The 18,773-nt window shown below is 41.7% G+C and overlaps 1 pseudogene; it reads left to right on the top strand.

Moving 5' to 3' along the window:
- The first annotated feature begins 2,189 nt into the window (after positions 1 to 2,189).
- On the top strand, positions 2,190 to 3,209 carry LOC135513648 (recQ-mediated genome instability protein 1-like; annotated as a pseudogene).
- The last annotated feature ends 15,564 nt before the right edge of the window (positions 3,210 to 18,773 follow it).

Raw genomic sequence — 18,773 nt, 5'->3', positions numbered from 1 at the left:
TTGGATAACTCATCTGTCACTCACACAATGGAGGCGGGTCTGAATATATTGTCTGGGTTCCCACCAATCTTCCGTACCGAAATAGTTTGGTTGACTTGCAGCAGTCCTTTACTTTCAGTCTTGATCATAATGTAAATACTTACTAGTTGTGTTCATATAGGGTTGTAAACTAGCTAATGCTATTATTGTTCTAACATGTATATATATCACATATTTAGTGTGTTTCGCGCGAAGTCCAAAAATGATTATGGGAACCTTAGCACCACAAACATTTTGACTCTCCATGCCTCCAACTTTTGGCGCCTTGGCGATTCGCCAAAAAGCAGCTGCACTTGTACTTTGGGGCAGATAGCTACAATTATACATTTACATTTAAGTCATTTAGCAGACGCTCTTATCCAGAGCGACTTACAAATTGGTGAATTCACCTTCTGACATCCAGACAGAACTAACCCAAACCATTGTAACGTAAATGAAGGTTTATGACTATCACTCAATGAGTATGGTTACATGCACACAATATAATATTTCGATTAAAAAGTATATATGCTTTGCAAGAAGAACAATGTCCCTAATAATACTGGTATATGGACACAAATGAAATCAGCCTACTACCTGATGGCACTGATAAATGCAGAAAATCGCCAATCAAAATAAACGTTCTATACAGCAACCGTGTTATCTTTGGGAAGCATATTAGATTCTGAGTTCAGACTTTTAAAGTTTGCATGTGAAAAGTACTTCTAAGCAATGGCGTGTATTCATGGATGCCAAGGGAAGCCAGTCTTACACCAAAAATGACACACAAAAAAAACATAAAATAATGTATATTTCATCTCTGTGTTTTCGGAATTTTCCTTCAATTCACAAGAGGCTGAATGTATCTCACAGGAGACAGCATCCGAGCGAAACAGTGCCTTACGGTCTCTGTATGTCATGTGTAAGGCCAATTATCTGATTCTATCTGGTCATGAAGAGTATGACATTGTTGCCGCCCATAGTATTGAATGCAAGGGAAGCCAGCAAGCATTTGGCCTCACTTGATTAAAAAAAGTAGAAAACAATAGCCAATCAGCATTGAGCTAAACTGAGCAAGCTCAACTGTGAATGGTCCTGGAGCACCAAAAAAAAGTGTTGTCCTCTGATGGCTAGCTAGCCAGTTAAAATGGTCCTTTTCCCAATTTAGCCATAGATGGGGATAGGGGTTTGGACTTGTGGTTTTACTTAATTCTCTGTACTGACCAATGATTGTAATGGCGATTCTGATCCCACCAAAAATTTGTATGGTACATTGTGCCCCTGGACTGAGAGGATGAAAGGTTAATATGTAGCTAGATGTAGAAGGCTAACGTTAACTAGCTAATGTTGGCCATCAAAGAAGTTAGGCTAACGAGCAAGCATTTTAGCCAGGTAGCCTAGGACAACAAAAAAATTAAAGCTTGTACTGTATGAGTCAAAGACCGTTTCGTCAACATGAAAGATAGATGGGAGTATGGGATTGTCATTTCTCTATAAGTAGGGTGAGTTTTTTTTCTACTTGCACAAACGCACACACACAACACACACAAACCCACAAATCAGAATGGTGGACAGCATAGGTGATTTGATGATGTTGATGTTGAAAAGGTGCTGGAAAAGTGGAGGCAGCTCCTGTTTTATTTGCGACTTGCGGTAAATCTCCATGGTTCTAAATCAATAGTTGTTTAGTAGTCCAAAAATATCCGAAACATTAACTTGCTTGGGGTGGGTATAATTTGTGGAACGCTCTAACAACAATCTGTTCCAAAAACTTTAAGGTACAAGGTTGTCAATAAATGCATACAAAGTAACATGATCAATTCACCTAACGTTAGCTAAATAGCTGCCGAATAGGCAACAACTCACCACAAAGCTTATTCTTAATGTTTGTCAATAGGCTACCAGAGTGAGGACAAGCATTTTTCGGAATAAACACGCTGAGTGAAAAACTTAATGAATTAGCCCACACCCTACCCGGTATCGTATTGTGCCGCTATACAACTTTGTATGCATTATTTGTTGGCAACCTTGTTATTTACAACGTTTTTGGAACAGATTCCTGTTGATTCGTTCCATAAATTATACCCGGGTTAGGGTGAAGTGTCCGCCATGCTGCTCTATTCTCGGTCAACTGTAATTTGCCTATTTCCCTCTTTGTGGCACTTGACCAAATGATTGGGCAGAAGTCCAGCACATCCATACCAGGTAAAAAGGAGGCTGACAACCAGGAACCAGATGACTCGGAACTGCTGGCTAGCCTGGAGGCCCAGAAGGGGCAGGTGGAGTGGAGGGTGGAACCCAGCCTGGAGAGTGGTTACGGAACCCGCAGTGAGGCATCCTCCGCCTCTTACATAATTGCCTTGCTGCAGAGCCTGTGCTTTGAAAGCCTTGCAGATTCTGCACTCGGAAGCCCTTCATGCCACGAGACCCTTGTCCTGGACATGGTGGACATCCCAGATGAGGACTGATTACCTTCCTCTGGATGAGCTTGACAATGTGATTTTCCAGGAGAGCCCATTCCAACAGCCAAACAACAGGAAGGACAATCAAAGGGACAACCTTTCGACGATGACATGGACTGCTTCTTTCCACCTGAGCCAAAAGCTTCTAGACAGGAGCCTAGACTGGATAGTACCTGTGTCAGAGAACAGGGAACAAGTCGACCCTTTGCGGAGAGTGTGACGATTGTGATGCTTGCTTCACCTCCATTTACCTACCTGTGTTTGCTGGAATACAGTGTGAGCCCATTGCGTGTGCTGGAGTGAGTGAGCGAGGTGCATGTGAAAGCCTTCATTGTCACCCTGCAAGGGAACCTCAAATACAGTAAGGTGGAGTGGCGGGTCAGTGCTTCCATTTCGGACGGAACGGGTTACATGGATGTGGACCTCTCAGACCAGGATCTGACGGGCCTGCTGGGGTTCTCAGTGGCCAAGAAGCTGAAGCTGGACCTGGCCCAGATGAACGCAGGGATGAAGGCGTGTTAGCAGGGCCTGGTGGACATGTGCTGTGTAATGACACTGAGGTTGGACCCTGCTGACGTGAAGGCTGTGGTCCTCAAGGTTAATGCAGTCACAGAGGAGAACTGCCGAGCCCTGGAGGTTCGAGTGAAAGGTAGGCATGGGCGGGAGGACTCTGGGATGTGGACTGTGGAGGACTTTGATGACTGGGCTCTGGGGAATTTGGTGTTGTGACTGCCTTAGCTGTAAGTGGGTTTAAAGCTCTGTCTGGCCCTGAATCCACTGTCAAGTGTGCTTTACGATACCTCTGTTGTTAAGTTAATTCATGCAGCCATTCGGCTACTCTTGATTAAAACATTTTTGTTAAAATTATTCTGAATTCTGAAATGAGCTTTTTGTGTGTGTAAAGAAACAAGAGCTTTATTACAGTATGAAAATACAGTATGTTTAAGAAGGACGTTTTTGATAGTAGGTCTACGGTTGTATATTGTCTCTCACTGATGATAGATTAGAATAACTTTAGCTAATGTATGACAGTATTTTATTCTACAATTTTGAAGTAATCAAGTATGAGTTAATGATTTTCTTTGTATCCTCTGTACTCAGAATTACTTTTCACAATTCGGCCTTTACTGCAGTTTAGTCCATGTGGGCTACTACACAATGACACATTTTCAGTCATTTACTGCAGAAGAATTCCTGCATTTTTTTTCTGTGAGTAGCGGAGTGATGCTCAGCCCATGGGGAATCCGCTCTGTTCCCCCGTTAAAAAAAAACCAGAGTAATAGTCGGCCTTTGCTTATTGCTATTCCGTGTTGTCCACACGCATTCATCTGACTTCATTAAGCCCTAATCAGGTTCAACATTCGAAATTAGGAACCTGCATTGCATGTCATTAGCCTGTTATGAGTTAATGACTGTGCCCACTGTGGAAAGCGTGTTGTGCAGGGTAGTGAGAACCTATAGGCCTGGTGAATTATCTGCATAAGTAGGAGACGGGCTTGGTTGGGTGGGTGCATTACATGGCTGAAATTGTAGGCTAAAAAGTGGATACATATACAGCAGCACTCATTCAAGGGTTTTTCTTCATTTGTACTATTTTCGACATAGTTTTGATGTCTTCACTATTAGTCTATGAAATAACACACATGGAATCATGTAGTAACCAAAAAAAGTGTTAAACAAATCAAAATATATTTTAGAATTTAGATTCTTCCAAGTAGCCACCATTTGCATTGATGACAACTTTGCACACTCTTGGAAGACTCAGAGTTACTTCTGCTGCAGAGGATAAGTTCATTAGAGTTACCAACCTCAGAAATTGCAGACGAAATAAATGCTTCACAGACACATCTCAACATCAACTGTTCAGAGGAGACTGTGTGAATCAGGCCTTCCTGGTTGATTTGCTGCAAAGAAACCAGTACACAATGACCCATAAGAAGGGACTTGCTTGGTCCATGAGCAATGGATATTAGACTGGTGGAAATGTGTCCTTTGGTCTAATGTGTTCAAATTTGAGATTTCTGGTTCCAACTGCCGTGTCTTTGTGATAGGCAGAATAGGTGAACGGATGACCTCCGCATGTGTTGTTCCCACCGTGAAGCATGGCGGATGTGGTGTGATGGTGTGGGGGTGCTTTGCTGGTGACACTGTCTGTGATTGATTTAGAATTCAATGCACACTTAACCTGTATGGCTACCACAGCGTTCTGTAGCATTACGCTATCCCATCTGGTTTGAGCTTAGTGGGACTACCATTTGTTTTTCAACAGGGCAATGACCCAACACAGCTCCAGGATGTGTAAGGGCTATTTGACCAAGAAGGAGAGTGATGGAGTGCTGCATCAGATGACCTGGCATCCACAATCACCTGACCTCAACCCAATTGAGATGGTTTGGGATGGGTTTAACTGCAGAGGGATGAAAAAGCATCCAACAAGTGCTCACCATATGTGGGAACTTCTTCAAGATTGTTGGAAAAGCATTCCAGGTGAAGCTGGTTGAGCGATTGCCAAGAGCGTGCAAAGCTGTCATCAAGGCAAAGGGTGGCTACTTTGAAGAATCTCAAATGTATTATATATTTGGATTTGTTTCACAGTTTTTTGCTTACTACACGATTCCATATGTCATTTCATAGTTTTGATGTCGTCACTATTATTCTACAATGTAGAAAATAGTTCAAATAAAGAAAAACCCTTGAATGAGAAGGTGTGTCCAAACTTTTGACTGGTACTGTATGTCGATACATACTGTAAAGTGGATACATAGATGGTTGGCGTGTGGTGCTTGCAAGAACATGGTGGTGGGTTTGAATCCCACACAAGCCTTGTCTAGGCTATACTATATGTCGACTGTTCGTCACTTTAATAGAATGTCTGCTAAATAACAATACCATATTAATGCATAAATACCTTGGTCTACAGAGCTTTTTCATGCCCTACACTCTTCTTATTCATAATACATCAACTATCTGGTAATATAACAGGTCATATTCAATAAATAGTCTGAACTTCAGAAAATAAAGACTTATGTCCTAGCAAGGCATCTTTCTCCTGTTTTAGGAAAAGAGTATGAGTTATTTGAGAAGAAACATGAGAAAATGTTTGACTGTGCTAATAGAGGCCATTTGCAATGTTTTTTTCCCCCTTGATTTTACACCACCCCCTGCCCCACCCCCTCTTTCTGTTGCAGTCTGAAGGGGATAATCAAGGTAGGAGTTAAAATGCGCCTTTTCGTTCTCCAGCGAGTTTGTATGTTCCCAAATTACAGGTGAGTGGTGGTGGGCGCATGGGGAGACATTGTGCTCATTTCTCTAATGCTCGTGCCACGTGTAGTATACCCTTTTGGTCCTTTCGTTTTAGAGGAAAAATGTCCATCAGCAAACCAAACTAATACTCGCAGCTGTAATTTTCCTTCCCCTTGTTAGACATGGGTAATGAAAAATCCACTTAGCTTTGTCTGAATTCCATGAAGATCAGTAAATGGGTTTTTCTGCCAGAGCTGGCCCTGTTTGTGTTTTGTGTGTTCCCAAGTTAAAGATGCGTGCCAGTAGGGAATAGAAATGACCAGAAAATTGATCTCACGAAACATTTGGTACATTATTTTATCCCGAGGTTGGAATGGGATTGGTATTATTATAATCTATTAGAGAGGGGGTTCAGGCAGAGGCAGAGCCATATCTCTCTATATGACTGACTCTGAGTTCAAGAGGTCAAGTTCCGTGATGTTTGTTCCTGGCCTCTGTAGGTCACATAATACAGTATGCTAATGATTAGGCCATCATGGGATTAGTTTGTAGTCACACTACATAATCTGTATAATGTTTTATCTAATTGAAGGCAGAGGGTTTTGAGTTTGTTTTTGGCCCTCATACTCATCATTTCATGTTATATGACAGCCTATGATTTATGCTTGTTTACTATTATTGGACCTGAATAGTTTTTTTTGTATTTACTATTTAAAGCTCAATGCAAACAGCTGACGATTTACAAATGTAGGACCAAAGGACACTTCCCACTGGCACACATTGGTTGAATCAACGTTGTGTCCACATAATTTCCAAGAGAATTACGTTCAACATCGTAGAATAGGCATTGTGTTGTTTCATGATAAAATTATTCTTGGCAAGGGCATAACTTATTTGTTGCAGTAAAGCACAGTAGGATGAAGTATATCGTATGTGTAGTATTGCCATAGAAGATGATTGAAGTAGAACTGCCCAATGAATGGTGTACATGTAAAACTTCTGATGTTTTGTAGTATCCGTCTACACTGAACATTTTATTCAACATGCAACTGGCTGTAAAGGATGGTTTGTAATTTACCGAATGGTTACCTGGAAGAAAATGGGGGAGGGTCAGGCGAGGGTTTAGTGTTTTTCTAAAATCTAGTCCAGGAAAGGGTTAATTTATAATTAATTGATTTCATTTCTATATTTCACTGGTTTAGAATTAGTTGCTTGTTAAGCTATACAGTGCCTTCAGAAAGTATTCAGACCCCTTAACTTTTTCCACATTTTGTTATGTCACAGCCTTATTCTAAAATGGATTAAGTAAAACATTTTCCTCATCAATCTACACACAATACCCCATAATGATAAAGTGAAAAACAGATTTTCAGAATTTTTGCAAACTGATTTGAAAATGAAAAATACAGAAAATAGTATTCTGACCAGTGGTGTACATGGGCCCGGTGACAGTCCCGGATCTGCGGCCCCATATATAATTTGAATACCACCCTACCATGCCCAAGCATCAATTGTTGACACCAGTCCATCACATCCACAATTTGAGGAGAAGATCTTTCTTTAAGGTACGCTATATGATAAATGATCCGACTGATGGTTTCACCATCAAAATGTTGTTTTTTGACACTACATAAGTTAGCATGATATTTTAGTGCATTGATGACAATAAATCAAATTAATTTGCTAAATAAATCATATTATTTAATAGTTTCAATACCGTGTTAAGATAATGAAACGCATTCTGGGATTCATTGTGCAAATACTCTCTAAAGTGTTGTTGTTTCTATCATCGTTTTAAGCAACAGTTGAGCTAGCTATCAAGAGACAATGGCCGGGAAAACAAATAGAGTCGAGAATAGAAAATTATGGATTTAAAAATCAGCAACGTATCAACACAAGTGGAGCCCAAAAGAGGAAGGCCAAAAATGAGAAAGCAAAGGATGTATCAAAATTAGTTAAATTAGATTCCTTTTCAAATGAAGTTCAAGTGCAGCCATTGCTGGCACAAGCAATCTAACGGCACCAGAAGAGGATGTAGGTTTATCAGCGCCAGCAGCAGCTTTTAGGGGGTCAAGTGAGCCAAGGTCAAGCTGTTCCATCCTGCCAGAAGAAGCAACTTTGACAGAGGAGGATACAGGTTGTCAGGTATTGGCGGATACGACCCTGAGCACAAGCCAGGCTGGACAAGCTATCCCCAGGCTGGGCGGAGAGGATGAGGAGCAGGGCGAGGCTAGAATCGTGGCGGCTGAGGAAACAGGTGGACGGCCTTTTAACCTGTCCAACTGACAGGGGGCATTACGCAACAAATGTGGATGCAAAAGTTCAACTGCATGTTATTGCATTAGGTTCGTGTAAGATTTACTGGCCCATTCTCAAGAGATGAAGAAAGGCCGTGTTTTTCCAAGTCGTATTACACCATTACAACTAAGGCTGGAATCAAATTACCACGTACATGGCTATGTTATTCGGCCAAGCTAGATTGTGGGTATTGTGAGACTTGCTGGCTGTTCGGAGATCGGTGTGCCCTTTCTTCTCTGATGCGTGGGTGAATGGAGTGAGAGATTGGCGCCATCTAACATCTAAAATAGTGTGTCATGAGACATCCCAGATTCACATGGGTGTCTGTTTGGTATATGAACAATGGAAGCTCAATGGCACTATTGACGAAGAAATGGAAAGAGGCGTGCGTAACGCAGCAAATTTATGGTAACAGGTGTTGGAGCGCATAGTTAATGTAACTCTCACACTTGCACCATGTAATTTGGCATTCAGAGGGCACCGTGAAAAGCTTGGGCAGGCCAACAGTGGAATTTTCTCAGTATAATTGAACTTATGGCATTTGCAGAATCTTAACTATCTCAGTCCTCAAATCCAAAATGAGCTGATTTATATCTTAGGGAGAGATGCAGGAAGCCCCATTTCTTTCTATTATTATGGACGCCACACCGGATGTATCCAAAGTAGACCTGTTAAGCCAAGTTTATTGCTATGTGAGAGTGATAAGGGTTGCAAATAATGTCGCCACAGATCTGACCATCACAGAATCGTTTTGGAGATTTCTAGAGATAGCTGACACATCAACAGCTGAGCTTCAACATAAAATCCTAGGCAGCATAGAGGAAAATGGGCTGGATATTTCAAAATGTGGTGGGCAGGGGTATGATGGAGCCGCTAACATCAGCGGGGTCTATTCGGGTGTACCGGCCAGAATATCCGAAAAAGAGCAGCTTGCTGTTTATGTGCATTGCGCAGAGTACAATTTTAGCCTGGATTTAAAAAAATCTGAACCTGGCTTCAACAGTTTTATGATACTGTCGAACTGTTATACACCGTCTTGGGCCATAGCATAAAGAGATTTTTTTGCATTAACAAAAAGTAAACGTAACTCTAGATAGGAGTCCCTTGCCGCCCTGAGATACAGGTATGTGGACGTAATGAAGGAACTCACCAAGATGGTGCTTTTAAGTGACAAGAAGGACGAGATGGACGATGCAGCAGCACGGAAAACATTTATTTTTGTCGTTCTGCAGACTAAGGTTTTAGAAAATGGGAACGTCGTCTCCAAAATGCTACAGGCCAAAGACGCAGACCTGCACAGGGCAGCCAGCCACCTCAAGGACATGATAGAGGTCCCTTGCCGACAAAATGGGGAGCTCAGAACGCATTTGAAGACACTCAGAGAAGGAAGGCGAGGCGTCATTTTGATGAGCTGTGCGAGGACGAGCGACTGTCTGATGGATCGTTTTTAGTCAACGTCTTTAATGCAAACCTTGACATCGTTATCCACCAGCTGTCAAACAGATTTAATAGTCTGCGGGCAACAGTCTTTTTATCTCCATCCATCCCACTACCCTGGCCAATGCAGATGATGATGTGCTCTATAAGACCGCCAACCGGCTGGCTGAACATTACAGCAAAGATATATCAGCAAGATTCCCTGGCCAATTACTCTATTTCAGGGCCTGTTTTAAGAAGGAAAAAGCACACTACAGTGAGAGAACTGGCCAAGATGCTCATTGTGGATTACAATTCAGTCACTGCTACATTTAGGCAAGTAGTTACAGCTAGTGCTCCTTTAATTAAATCATACCTGAGGAGCAGGATGGGACAGGAGAGACTGAGTGGGTTGGCCATTATGTCCATTGAAAACACCAGGCCAGGACCATGGATTTGAATGCCATAGTCAACGACTTCACAGAGCGCAAGGCCCGTCGAATGCCAATCAAATGAGTGAGTAAGCTTATATTTATACAGGGCAGGCCACCCAGACAGCCTATATAAATCAAGCTTTATTGAGATGAATTTACATTGCTTGTCAATCTACTACTATGCTCGTATTGTCTTTGGAACCATGTTCTGGTGCACGGCTGCTAAGCCATTTCATTGTCGTCATAGCCTATACGTTTAACTAGGCTATAAATATAATAGTAAGCACATACACATCATATACTGTTAAAATAGCATGCTGCCATTTATGCAATCTGTTTTGAATGCTCCACTTGTTTGATTTGCTGTTGTTTTTGCAGATAATTTAAAATAACGTGTGTCAGTTTTGCTGCCGTGCCTAACTTCAGCGATCATGTACTGGGTCATTAGCTGTGTTTCTGTCAAGAGATTGATCTCTGTATTTATGTTTTGTAATATAGGCTATTGCCTATTATTTGCAGATAAAATAGGGTGTTTGTTTTTTTACCGCTTTGTGCTTTCCGTGATGCTGATCGACTTATACGGGTTCATTTCTGACTGCCTTGCATGTTGCTGAATCCATTGGCTGTATTGTGGCTTCTCTGGTAACAGCTTCAAATGTGCCCTTAGATTAGGTTCTGATCTGCTGTTACTTTGCTTAGTAATATTAACACACAGCCTTACCAACAAAATTATTTTAATTTTAAGGTAAATATGGGTGGTGATAGGGGCCCGTAATTTGTTTTGGCACCTTGGCCCTTCATGATTAAACTACTGATTCAGACTCTTTGCTATGAGACTCGAAATTGAGCTCAGGTGCATCCTTTTCCATTGATCATTCTTGAAATGTTTCTACAACTTCATTGGAGTCCACCTGTGGTAAATGCAATTGATTGGACATGATTTGGAAAGGCACACACCTGTCTATATAAGGTCCCACAGTTGACAGTGCATGTCAGAGCAAAAACCAAGCCATGAGGTCTGAGGAATTGTCTGTAGAGCTCCGAGACAGAATTGTGTCCAGGCACAGATCTGGGGAAGGGTACCAAAACATTTCCGCATCATTGAAGGTCCCCAAGAACACAGTGGCCTCAATCCTTCTTAAATGGATGAAGTTTGGAACCCCCAGGACTCTTCCTAGAGCTGGCCACCCGGCCAAACTGAGCAATTGGGGGAGAAGGGCCTTGGTCAGGGAGTGACCAAGAACTCAATGGTCACTCTGACAGAGCTCCAGAGTTCCTCTGTGGAGATGGGTGAACCAAGTCTGGGCTCACACGTGAGGAAACATGAGGGGAAAAAATGATTTAATCCATTTCAGAAAAAGGCTGTAATGTGAAAAAAGTAACGGGGTCTGAATATTTTCCAAATGCACTGTATATCGGTGTGCCCTATGCCGCCTTCCTCTCTGGGCACGCAATGCATTTAGTGTGGTCTCAATCAAATTCATCCGAGCTGATAGTCTACGAAGTGCATGCTCGGAGAAATACAGAGCTAAGAGCAAAGTTATATTTCTAAGATCAGTAGCTGCTGGGATGGTGTAAGTAGTAGGCACATTTTAAACCATCTTCATTTTAATTAGACTTTAATAACAGAAAGAGGGCTTTGTTGGAGCCTATTTCTTCCTATTTAAGAAAGAAGAGGTAGGCCTTCCTGTTTAATAGACAAAATTAGGCTATAGGCTGCTATGTCCATAGATTTGTCGGTCAATTTCTTTACCCACCATACACTCTTCAAATAGCCTATACCTCCATGTCAGTGAAAGGCAGTTAAAACCAAGACTCGCATTGAGGGGTATGAGAGGCTCTGCCATAGTCTACCTATGATTAAATAAAATGGCAAAAAGCTCAGGCCTACCCAGTACTAGCGTATTATTTTAAAGAAAATAAAACTGATCCGATTTTATGAAGCAATCTATATGTAATGGTTTTCTTGTGGTGAAAGAGAGGCGGACCAAAATGCAGCGTGGTTAGTTTTGTGCATCTTTAATAAAGATGAAAGTAAGACAATCTACAAAACAAGAAACATGCAAAAACCAAACCAGTCCTATCTGGTGCCACAAAACACAAAGACAGGAACAATCGCCCACAAAACCCAACACAACACAGGCTACCCAAAATATGGTTCCCAATCAGAGACAATGACTAACACCTGCCTCTGATTGAGAACCATATCAGGCCTAACATAGAAATGGACAAACCAGACACACAACATAGAATGCCCACCCAGCTCACGTCCTGACCAACACTAAAACAAGGAAAACACACACGAACGATGGTCAGAACGTGACACTATAACAGCGCTTTGTTCCGCAATACCCTTTTTGCTAGAAACCAACTGTAAAATACCCGGAAACAACGTGACTCTGATGCATATGGGAATATCATTGTTTAGTTTCTTTGAATATTCAGAGGCTGATCTACAACCTCTTATAGCCTAGGAGGCAACAAATAGACTTTGCTGGGGAAGTAATCTAATTCTGTCACTATCAATTGATTAAGTTATTCACTTTCTGTACAATAGATGTTTAAACACAGACAGCTTTTAGGGAAACACTTGTGACCTTTTCTCGTTGGGTTAAGCCACGGAAGAAGAGTAGCCAGCCATTAAAGCTTACATGTTTCTGCGTCGGTAGGCCTAACTTTTGAAAGTACCATGCTCAGGGTAGCCTAGTGGTTAGAGCGTTGGACTAGTAATCCCCGAGCTGATAAGGTACAAATCTGTCGTTCTGCCCCTGAACAGGCAGTTAACCCACTGTTCCTAGGCCGTCATTCAAAATAAGAATTTGTTCTTAACTGACTTGCCTAGTTAAATAAAGGTAAAAAAATTTTTTTTTTTGTCTCAGATTGAATAATTTGCAAACAGGGAGAGTTTCGTTGCAAACAAGACACACTGATTTGGCATTGGTCAGGGAGTGACCAAGATCTGTTGCACCTGTCCTTGTGCTTGTTTCCATCCCCTCCAGGTGTCGCCCACTTATCCTCTGGGTATTTATACCTGTGTTTTCTGTCTGTGCCAGGTTGTCTTGTTTCTCAAGGTATCCAGCGGTTGCCCTGTCAGTGCCTGTCTTTTCTCAGCCTCGCTTTTTCTCGGCCTCCTGGTTTTTGACCCTTGCCTGTCCTGACCCTGTACCCGCCTGCCTGACCTCTCTGCCTGAACCTCCCTGCCATCCTGTACCTTTGCTCCACCTCTGGATTACTGAACTCTGCCTCTTCCTGACCCCTGAGCATGCCTGCCGTCCTGAACCTTTGCCCCTACTCTGTATTATATCGACCCCTGCCTGCCCCTGTGGTTACAATAAACATTGTTACTTCACACAGTCTGCTCTTGGGTCTTACCTTAATTCCTGATAATTGGAGAATTATGATAAGATGAACACACAAGCCTATCTCTCTGTCCATTCTCAACCTGTAATTTCGGTAATTAGTGTGGTATTAAGAGATTATGCTAATGCTGTATGTAAAATTACGTAGAATTGCATGAAATGTTTATAAAACAAATAAAACATCTCAGACATGCAAATGCGATGATAGATGCATGCAATGCTTTTACTATAAAGGAGATCTTTCCACCCCTGCTCTTGTCAACTGTGGTCTGCGAACCCATAAACCTTCTGACCTACAGCCCTGTGTGCTATCAAAACTCCTGCATTGCCATGTAATGCCTACAGGACAAAGGACAGTTTCTAAAACTGCATATCTGACTCTGGTCTGTCCAATAAGTGAGGTTAAAACGCTAGACATGTTCTGTGCTATCCACTTGGTTTTAATTATTATTTTGGGAATAAGGAAGGGTCACTTTTTTTCAAGAGTTCAGAGAGGGTTTAGGTTAAATATTTTAATTTCAGAGCGATCCAATTTTCTCCATGTAACCCTTATAATAAATAACGTTCACTCCCTAATAGTGTCACGGCTGTTGAAGGAAGTGGACCAAGGTGCAGCGTGGTGAGCGTACATTTTCTTTTATTATGAAAAATGACGCCAACAAACGTGACACTACAGGCTATGTGCCATAAACAAAAGTCAACCTCCCACAAAGACAGGTGGAAAAAGGGCTACCTAAGTATGGTTCTCAATCAGAGACAACAATAGACAGCTGTCCCTGATTGAGAACCCTACCCAGCCAAAACATAGAAATACAAACAATAGAACATAGAATACCCACCCCAAATCACACCCTAACCAAACAGAGACATAAAAAGGATCTCTAAAGTCAGGGCGTGACAAATAGGATTGTGTGTTTGCGCAACATGTGGCATATAGCTATGCCAACATTCATTCTCAAGTTGAGTTGTGTAACGGTTTTCTTGACTTGAAGGAGAGGCGGACCAAAACGCAGCGTGGTGATTATTCATGGTTCTTTAATAAAGTAACTACACATGAACAAACTAACAAAACAATAAACGTGAGAAAAACCTAAACAGCATATCTGGTGAAAACAGAGACAGGAACAATCCCCCCCACCCCCCACCCCACAAAACCCAACAAAACCCAACACCAAACAGGCTACCTAAATATGGTTCCCAATCAGAGACAATGACTAACACCTGCCTCTGAGAACCATATCAGGCCAAACATAGAAATAGACAAACTAGACATGTAACAGAATGCCCACTCAGATCACACCCTGACCAAACAAAACATAGAAACATACTAAGCAAACTATGGTCAGGGTGTGACAAGTTGTATGTTCACTAAACTTTGAATTTTATGTTGAGTCAATATAGCATTCAACTAGAGAATTATTAATTGTATTTCTATCTTATTTGCATATTTTCCAGAGTGCCTTTTGAGTGAATTGTAGTTACCACCCATGACTGCATTTGTTAGCAACAGAGACATGGTTGTTGTATTCAATGCCTTTTCAGTCCTGTAGTCTTCATCAAGGGAGTGTCTTAGTGAATATATCAAATCAATTCAAATCAAAATGATTTATATAGCCCTTCTTACATCAGCTGATATATCAAAGTGCTGTACAGAACCCAGCCTAAAACCCCAAGCAGCAAGCAATGCAGGTGTAGAAGCACTCTTCATAAACTGAGTGTACAAAAGATTATGAACACCTTTGCATGGCATAGACTGACGAGGTGAATCCAGGTGAAAGCTATGATCCCTTATTGATGTCACTTGTCTAATCCAATTAAATCAGTGTAGATGGCGGTTAGGAAACATGTTAAAGAAGGATTTTTAAGAGGCATGGATTTGTGTGTGTGTGTGCCATTCAGAGGGTGAATGGGCAAGACAAAATATTTAAGTGCCTTTTTAAACATGGTATGGTATTACGTGCCAGGTGCATCCATTTGTGTCAAGAACTGCAATGCTGCTGGGGTTTTCACATTCAACAAGAATGGCTCACCACCTAAAGGAAATCCACCCAACTGTGGAAAACATTGGAGTCAACATGGGCCAGCATCCTTGTGGAACGCTTTCAACACTTTGTAGAGTCCATGCCCCAACGAATTGAGGCTGATCTGAGGGCAAAAGGGGGTGCAACTCAATATTAGGAAGGTGTTCTTGTTACGTGTGCTCCCTCTCCGGCCTCTAGGTCACCAGGATGCTCGTTATGGGTCACAGCTGTCACCATCGTTAAGCACACATGCGCGTCAGACTCACCTGGACTCCATCACTTCCCTATATACAGTTGAAGTCAGAAGTTTACATACACCTTAGCCAAATACATTTAAACTCTGTTTTTCACAATTCCTGACATTTAATCCTAGTAAAAATTCCCTGTTTTAGGTCAGTTAGGATCACCACTTTATTTTAAGAATGTGAAATGTCAGAATAATAGTAGAGAGTGATTTATTTCAGCTTTTATTTCTTTCATCACATTCCCAGTGGGCCAGAGGTTTACATACACTCAATTAGTATTTGGTAGCATTGCCATTAAATTGTTTAACTTGGGTCAAACGTTTCGGGTAGCCTTCCACAAGCTTCCCACAATAAATTGGGTGAATTTTGGCCCATTCTTCCTGACAAAGCTGGTGTAACTGAGTCAGGTTTGTAGGCCTCCTTGCTCGCACATGTTTTTTTCAGTTCTGCCCACAGATTTTCTATGGGATTGAGGTCAGGGCTTTGTGATGGCCACTCCAATACCTTGACTTTGTTGTCCTCAAGCAATTTTATCACAACTTTGGAAGTATGCTTGGGGTCATTGTCCATTTGGAAGACCTATTTGCAACCAAGCTTTAACTTCCTGACTGATGTCTTAAGATGTTGCTTCAATATATCCACATAATTATGATGCCATCTATTTTGTGAAGTGCACTAGTCTCTCCTGCAGCAAAGCACCCCGACAACATGATGCTGCCACCCCCTTGATTCACAGTTGAGATGGTGTGCTTCACAATTGGGATGGTATTCTTCGGCTTGCAAGCCTCCCCCTTTTTCCTCCAAACATAACGATGGTCATTATGGCCAAACAGTTCTATTTTTGTTTCATCAGACCAGAGGACATGTGCAGTTGCAAACCGTAGTCTGGCTTTTGATGGCGGTTTTGGAGCAGTGGATTCTTCCTTGTTGAGCGGTCTTTCATGTCGATATAGGACTCATTTTACTATGGATATAGATACTTTTGTACCTGTTTCCTCCAGCATCTTCACAAGGTCCTTTGCTGTTGTTCTGGGATTGATTTTCACTTTTCACACCAAAGTACGTTAATTTCTAGGAGACAGAACTTGTCTCCTTCCTGAGCGGTATGACGGCTGCGTGGTCCCATGGTGTTCATACTTGCGTACTATTGTTTGTACAGATGAACGTGGTACCTTCGGGCATTTGGAAATAGCTCCCAACGATGAACCAGACTTGTGCAGGTCTACAAATTTTTTTCTGAGGTCTTGGCTGATTTCTTTTGATTTTCCCATGATTTCAAGCAGAGGCACTGAGTTTGAAGGAAGGCCTTGAAATACATACACAGATTTTCCTCCAATTGACTCAAATTATGTAAATGTTCCTATCAGAAGCTTCTAAAGCGATGACATAATTTTCTGGAATTTTCCAAGCTGTTTAAAGGCACAGTCAACTTGCATGTAAACTTCTGACCCAACTGGAATTGTGATACAGTGAATTATAAGTGAAATCATCTCTGTAAATAATTGTTGGAAAAATTACTTCCGAAAACTATTAGTTAGTTGTTAGTTAGTTTTATTTGCGATTTTCAGAAATCGTTAACGTTGCGTTATGCTAATGAGCCTGAGGCTGTATTCACGATCCCGGATCCGGGATGGGGAGTATCAAGAGGTTTAACAAGAAATTTGTGGAGTGGTTGAGTTTTAATGACTCCAACCTAATTGTATGTAAACTTCTGACTTAAGCTGTACGTCACTCCCTTCGGTTCCTTCCCCAGGTATCATTGTTTCTGTTTCATGTCTGTGTGCTGTTTTGTATTATGTTCCGTTTATTAGAACACTCACACCCTGAACTTGCATCCCACCCCGGCCAAACCCAAATGACACTATGCCAATTGTGCACCGACCTAAGAGTCTCCCAATCACAGCCGGTTGTGATACAGACTGGAATCGAACCAGGGTCTGTTGTGAGACCTCTAGCACTAAGATGCAGTACCTTAGACCACTGCGCCACGAAATTTCAATCACCCACAACCGGGTAGGGAAGATTGATTATTGAGACTACCTAAATCATACTAACTGGAACAGCCATCTCAATAATGGGTGTGGTAATTCCAACTACTAACATATTGTTTATTTTAGAAAAATGTATGTTATGTGTGTGTGTGGCATAAGATTCATTAACCAATCAATGTACATACAAAAAAAACAGGTATTGGAACAAACATTTCTGAAAAACAATCTACAATTGAGCAAGCTGGGAAATATGAGGACGGGCATGGTTTTGGGTGCTTTTGAGCAAACATGAATTTGTCATTTTACTCAACAAGCTTATTAAAATTCAGCTCACTTCAAAGCAGAGTTTGTTGAGTAAACAAACTTGAACACATTAGCTAAAATTCTTGTCCTTCTGAAGTCCACTCAACTCACAGAATGGCGCTGATTAAGCAATTGGTTACGTTGGCTTTTTTTTACAGTGTAGTAACTAAGGCTTCAACCAAAAAAGCCATACAATCCATAATATGGTTTTCACCCACAATCTGAATTTCAGTCTTGAAAAATATAGCAGTCCAAACCAAACAATCTTACCTTAATCTCTCCCTCTCTTTCTCTCTCTCTTTCTCTAAGATGGAGCCGACAGAGATGGTCACCTCTCTTCGGAGTCCTTAGGAAACTATGCAGTATTTTTTTTTAAATGTATTATTTGTTACATTGTTACCCCAGGAAGTCTTACGTCTTATTACATACAGCCAGGAAGAACTATTGGATATAGTTCAGGAATACGATTTTCCCGAAGCGGATCCTCTGTTTGGACCACCACCCAGGACAGTGGATCTAATCACAGAAGCCGACCCAAAACAACGGAGCCACAGAAGGGGCAGACAGAGTGGCCTCCTGGTCAGCCTCCTAGACGTGCTCATCGCCCACCACTCCTGAGTATACTACTCGCCAATGTCCAGTCTCCTGTACAACAAGGTAGACGAAATTCGAGCAAGGGTTGCCTTCCAGAGAGACATCAGAGATGGTAACATCCTCAGTTTCACGGAAACATGGCTCTCTTGGGACATGTTGTCGGAATCAGTTCAGTGCCTCTTCAACCTCAAGAGGCTGAAGACATTTGGCTTGTCACCAAAAACCCTGACAAACTTTTACAGATGCACAATTTTTGGCAAGGCCAAAAAGATCATCAAGGGCAACATCCACCTGAGCCACTGCCTGTTTACACCACTACCATCCAGAAGGCGAGGTCAGTACAGGTACATCAAAGCTGGGACCGAGAGACTGAAAAACAGCTTCTATCT

This window comes from Oncorhynchus masou, chromosome 25, assembly GCF_036934945.1.
Source record: "Oncorhynchus masou masou isolate Uvic2021 chromosome 25, UVic_Omas_1.1, whole genome shotgun sequence".
NCBI lineage: Eukaryota > Metazoa > Chordata > Actinopteri > Salmoniformes > Salmonidae > Oncorhynchus > Oncorhynchus masou.
Note: the sequence above shows the minus strand (reverse complement) of the source record. Positions and strands in the feature narration are given on the sequence as shown.